The sequence below is a fragment of the Strix uralensis genome, chromosome 6 (assembly GCF_047716275.1).
Source record: "Strix uralensis isolate ZFMK-TIS-50842 chromosome 6, bStrUra1, whole genome shotgun sequence".
Classification (NCBI taxonomy): domain Eukaryota; kingdom Metazoa; phylum Chordata; class Aves; order Strigiformes; family Strigidae; genus Strix; species Strix uralensis.
In genome coordinates, this window is record NC_133977.1 from 11,310,259 (window position 1) to 11,316,258 (window position 6,000).

The window sequence follows — 6,000 nt, forward strand, 5'->3', positions numbered from 1 at the left end:
AGGCAGCAATTAATGGTTTGTTAAATCTGGTACGTGAGCAGGAGGAGCTGCTCTGCAGAGGTATAAATTATTGGAGCTCACTGTCAGGGTTTTCATTATGGGGATGTTTTCTGACTCTGGCAGCATGGTCGTGCATTGGCCTGACACAGTTGGTTCCTCTGCCAAAGGGCTGATCAACTCCTGAGGCACCATTCACACTGCTGTGCAGTGCAGGGACACCAAGGAGCTACCAGGCACCCCAGAAACAACTCACCTGTTTCAAACTCAGCATAAGCTAATGTACCTCCCTGGGTAAGTCCACCCAGGGTGAGTCCTGCATTGCCCAGGGCTGGACGGCTCACCAGAGACCAAGCTGTGCTGGGCATCACTTCACACCAAAATCAGGAGGAGCTCTGAGTGAACCTTGCCCAGGTCCTGGGTGCATTACAATTACTGAGTAACTCAACCTTGCTGAGAAGCTAACGCAGCTGAAGGTCTCCAGCCTTCTGCACTGTATGCAGTTACCTTGGACCAGAGAAGAACAAACAAGTCATGAGATGTAACAGAGGTGGATTTTTTTTTTTTCTTTCTGCGTCATCCCATAGATTTTTTTCACTAATAATTAGGTCTTCTCTTGCAGGAAAATCCTGGCTGTGCTGCAGTTGATAGCTGGGAAATCACCAGTCTGCTATCTGAACATCGGGGTTAATCAAACATGTCTGTGCAGTGCCTTTTTGGCTGGCTGCCCTCTTGCCAAACCTCAGCGAGGCACTACCACATCAGTGTAATTACTGGACTGAGATACCAGCTGTCATGCAGTATGGCAAGCAACTGAGCTAACAAGAGGGCCATTAGAGCATGTGTGCTTCAGAAACTTCTCCCTCTCCCCTGTGACCACATTGACCCCAAAGTTCCCCATCCTGTGACCCGATCCATCAGGGCAGGGCCGCAGGGAGTCCCGCTGGCATGGGGGCAGAAGGGGCAGAGTGGCGACAGGGGCTCAGAGTGCCTGTCATCGATCTGATGCCAGATTGATACCTCTGGGGCAGGGATTTCGCATCTGAGCAAATGCTGTCGAGCGTAATGTGGGTCCTGCAGGCTCATGCATACCAAAATACAACTCCTGTTAATGCAGATGTCCCAGAAGCCAAAACAAACCATAGTTTTATACCTTATACCAAGAGGCTGTAAGTTACAATGTGTAGAACGACCTCTGTACTTGCACAAAGCCCTTGAGATTTCTTTAAATACCTCTATTTCCATACAAGCAGAAATATTTTGCCCAGGGGTTGTAACTTTCAAGACCAGTCAAGTAATTCCTACCCCATTTTGTGGCCAGTCTATGGCCAGACCTTATTGCTTAGTACCTGTGAATGTGGGAATGGACAAACAGCTGTACAAGAAGTAAAAATAACTAATGTTAATATTTTTGCTTGACTACCTTGTTATAGATAGCACAAGGGGTAACCACAAGTTTTCCCAGCAGGTACTGAAGTTACCAAAATCGCCTTGCCAGCAATGGGTAAAGAAAGCTCTTTAAACAGAAGTTTTCCATGTTTTATCCTGTATTTGATTTTATTATTTTCTTTAATATGATTGTTTTACTTTCACAGAGAACCTTGGCCTGAAACCTGGATGCTGCAGGTGCTGAAGGCTGGTGAAAATTTTGCAGACAAGAATTCTTCTGTAGTCCATGGAGCTATACTCCACTCGCTAGGTATTAGTACTGAAGGCAACAAGCCAAGGTGAGGCTAACTTGTAACAGGTACAGCCAGTCATTAGATAGGGCACAGCCAGTAAAGAAAACGACACTATTGGCAAGTACTTCTATTTTTCTAGTGATGTGATTTGCCCCTTACTTGTCAAGTACTATTCAGTGAGCTATTTAAAGAGAATTAATCGCTGGCCTGTGTGATACCTGGGCAGTTGGAAAAACGGGGCAGATCCCATGAAAAGCATACTGAATTCAAGCTGCCTCAGGAGCTGAATTGCTGTCATTGCCCTAGATCCTTTCCTGCAAAATCAAGCTGTCTGTGAGGTTATTTTAGGTGCTGATGTTAAACAGACTTGGAAAGTCAAAGGTACAAAACTAATTGCAAAGCCTTGCCTCTGAACATTTGATGAAAGCTCTGTGTGCGTGCATACCACTGCAGCATAAATTTGGCCATGGGCTCATGCCTCCTTAGTGGCAGCAACAGCAGCACTGGCAATGGAGAAAACCAAAGTCACAGGTAGTCAGAAAGCTGTGCTTGGTAATGTGATGCTTTTTCTTTTTTTCTTTCTTCTCATGTTTCAAGGATTGGTGTTTGTTTAAAATACTCTGGCTATGTTGGGTTTTTTATCCCTTTGCCAGATAAGGAGATCTGGGACCTCACATTCCTGGTGTTCAGAAGCAGCTGTGATCCCCACAGCTGTTTGCCATCAGACCTTGCCTTTAGCCTCTTCAAACAATAAACTAGTGAAGCTGGTTGTGGGACTAGTAAGAGGTTTCCTAGAAATTCGGTAGGATGAGAGGAACACCAAACAGAAAACTCTGTGGTTGTCCATTTGATTAACCAAAGTTGTTCAGACACCAAAGAGAAACCTGAGGTCGGCACACCTCGTGTGCCAGAAACATCTCTTCATGTAAATGTGAATTTAAACTGTGTGAAGGAACAGATAAATGGCAAAAGGCCATACCACCACCTCTTGGAGCAGCTTGTGAGTGCCTTAGTAGGTGCCAAAGGAGATGAAGGATGGAAAAGGCTAATGGGCTGGTCTGCAAACATGATTTTGCAGCTGGCATCGCCAGGCTGCACCTGCCAGGAATCTCAAACCTGAGGGCAATAAACTAGAGTGGAGTGGGAGACAAAAGGAGCTAAGCAGGTTTTGGCAGGCTGGTAGCTTGAGGAGCAGGAGGATTCCCTTGACAGGTCTGCCATTGAGGGGCTTTGCATCAAGGCTTTTGGAAAAAGGGGGGAAGAAGAGTGAGATCTTATGCTGCCATCCTTGCAGCAAGTGGAAAGTCGTGCCTGGCTTGTCAGAGCTAAGGAAAACCAGCTGCATAGGGAAGCAAGCTTTCTTTTTGGTGGTGGTATGCTTGCTGAGATGGGGTAGGCATACCTGGGGAGAGCTGGGAGCGGAGAGGGGACTCAGCCTTGGGAGCTCACCGCACCCCTTTCCTGGCTGGAGGTGTTGATCTCTCTGTCTTTGTTCAGATGGCTCCTTCTCACCTCCTCCCTTCTGAAAGCTGGGAAGCTTTTTCTTCCTTGGCCCATGCTGCAGACACTTGGCTTGGCCTTCAAGTGGATGATTCCTGTGCACTTACCAGGGAGATCCTCCAAACATCCTTGCAAGCCAAAGAGAAGGGCTGTGCAGTGTTGACAGGCTGCCAGGTCAAGAGAAGTGTCTAAGCTTGCTCTTCCTGCCCTAACTTGAGGCCAGGGAAAGAGCCCAGCAAGCCTGCTGAAATACTGGCTGCCCAGTGCTGAGGAGGTAAGAAAGGTATGGGTAGGAACTGGGGCTCTGCTACACATCTGAGACCAGGGAACATTTCCCTGCTCTCCTTATTGCTTCATCATCAACAAATCCCTTTCCATAGCTGGAAGATTAAATGCCTACCACAGCTGTTGACTTGCTTACTGTATTTGCGTGCCTGCTATCTCTGTCCCTAGACAGAGCTAGCTGGTGTTTTGTCATGGCTGGCTGTGGAACAGGAGAGAGAGGGCTTCAGGTGAGGCTTTAAGCAAGGCAGAGATTTTGAAAGCCACAGCAAGTGCCTCTTGGGTTAGTGGAAATGGGAACTGGAATTGGGTGGTGACAAGAGTCAAGAGAAAATGAGAAGCTTTTCTTACCACATCAAGTTGTGTCCGTTAAATCCAAATATAATTAAGTTAGAAAAGCATGTAAGTGTTTTGTGGTTAACTATCCCAAATGAAAGATACTTAGATTTCTTCCTTGTGCTAATTTACTTCCCTGCCTGTGGAGAACCTCGTCGCAGAGCATTATGTATTCAGAAAGAGATTTACTTGTCTGGCATGTACTGTAATTAATTTGTGGCCAATTAAGGACTGCCAAATTTGGCCTGTAACTAGGATGTGACAGTCTATGGCACACAGAGATGGAAAGCTGATGGCAAAGTGTTATGGCTATGAAGCAGAAGTTTAAATGCCTTTAAAGGGTATGGACATTGTCAGAGGCTGATTTCATGAGCTGCTCTAGAGTCATATGCTAAAACACTTCCTGGAGGTGCTCGACTAACCACCAAGATGGCTTCTGTCACAGGCCTGGTTAGCCCTGGATGAGACAGTCCTGTACAACGGTCTGGCAGGGCTGGAGTTAAAGGAGAGAACAGGCTAGACATGCGAACCAAAAAGCTTCAGAGCTGTCAAGACTGATGAGACTGTTTAGGTTGAGATTTGGAAGATAGTAAAGAGAAATTCTAAGTGGTGGAAGGAGGTAATCTTGGACCAGATAGTTGGTGTGGGTATGCACGTATCAAAGAGGGAGGTAGGCAGGCACTTTGGGAACAAGGCTGGAGGCAGCTAATGGTCTGAAGGTCTATTTGCTGAACAGACTCCATCTGTCTGCTCCATCCAACATCTAACTGGACAGGCTTTTGTGGAATTTGAAGAAACTGCCTGAGAAACCAAGCAATAAACTAGCCGTGACCCTGAGAGGAAAACCATCACAGCAAACTGAGGCTTATCACGTGCAGAGACAAGAGGACGGGTGGGTTGGGTGGGCAGTGAATATGGATCTGCTCACACAAGTAGCAGAAGATTCTGCATTACGTTTGTTGTTTTGCTTTCCAGAAAATTGAGCTTTTTGCTGCTTTCCTGCTTGTGTGTTTCCCTGAAAGGGAAATAAATCCATTGAAAGCAGGTGTTCCCCTTGATGTACTGATAGTTGCTGTAGAGCTGGAGGCCTGGCAGGCCAGCCTGGACTGGGATGGAGGCACCGGCATGCCTGCGCCCTGCTGCTTAGGCAGTGGGTGCTCACAAGCCATGAAGTATCTATAATATCAGAGTGCCCTCTTGGGGGCAGGTGTTCCTTGGAAATAGACCTTTATGATTCGTGCGTTGCAGATCACACTGCTCCGCCACCACCGTCTTTTGTTCCAGGAGCTCATGCTGCCTGGTTAAATCATGGATTTTTCCCATCGAACACTGCTCCTTCTAAGGGAGAGTTCAAAGTTCTGGCCTTGGATTTTTATTTTATTATTATTTCAGTATAAATCCTTTCTCTGCTGCTGATCTGTGCTTTAAATCTAAAATAACAGAAGCAAGGAGGGTGAGGAGCTCCCAAGTGAAGATGGCAGTCTGCCCTCAGAAATGAAACCTGTCTTGTTTAAACACTTTCAGATGACTCAGCCCCAGCAAGAAACAAATGGTTTTAACAATAGATTTAATTAGCTGGTGTATGTATTCCTTCACAGCGTGCTTGAGTCCTGGTGCACCTACTGGTAGACCTGTCTCAAAGCCCTGGCGCCTCCTGCAAAGGAGTGTGAAGAATGACTGATGCATTAAATAAGGACGTGGGTAAGTATGGCAATTCCTACTGCAGGGACAACCTGGAAAGGGGAGTGTGACCGGTCTCTCTTCTCCTCTAGCTTTTGCAGTACTGTCTTTTCTTAAACATTAAAAAGAAATAAAATGTAAATAAAAATGCAACTTCCAGCAATATTTGGGATGATCCTATGGAACCCTAACTATATCACAGCTAATATGGCTCTTGATGCCCTACTGTTGCCGTTAATGTTCTGGATGTAGGATGCTTAAGACCAAACACTTTGCCTGTTTTTCAGTAGCTGCTCTGACTCACAAAAACAGGCAAACAAATACAATACTTTTGTTGTGATACCTATCATACAGACCTGATGCCTTATGTCTGTAGGATTATGAAAGAACCTGTATTTTAAGGAAGATATGAAATGACAAGCCTTTGACATTTGTGACAGTTTTTCCTGCCTATACACATATGAGACTGTGTGTGGTTTTGGGGTTTGGTTTTAGATGGTGTTTTGTTGGTGGCTTTTTGAAC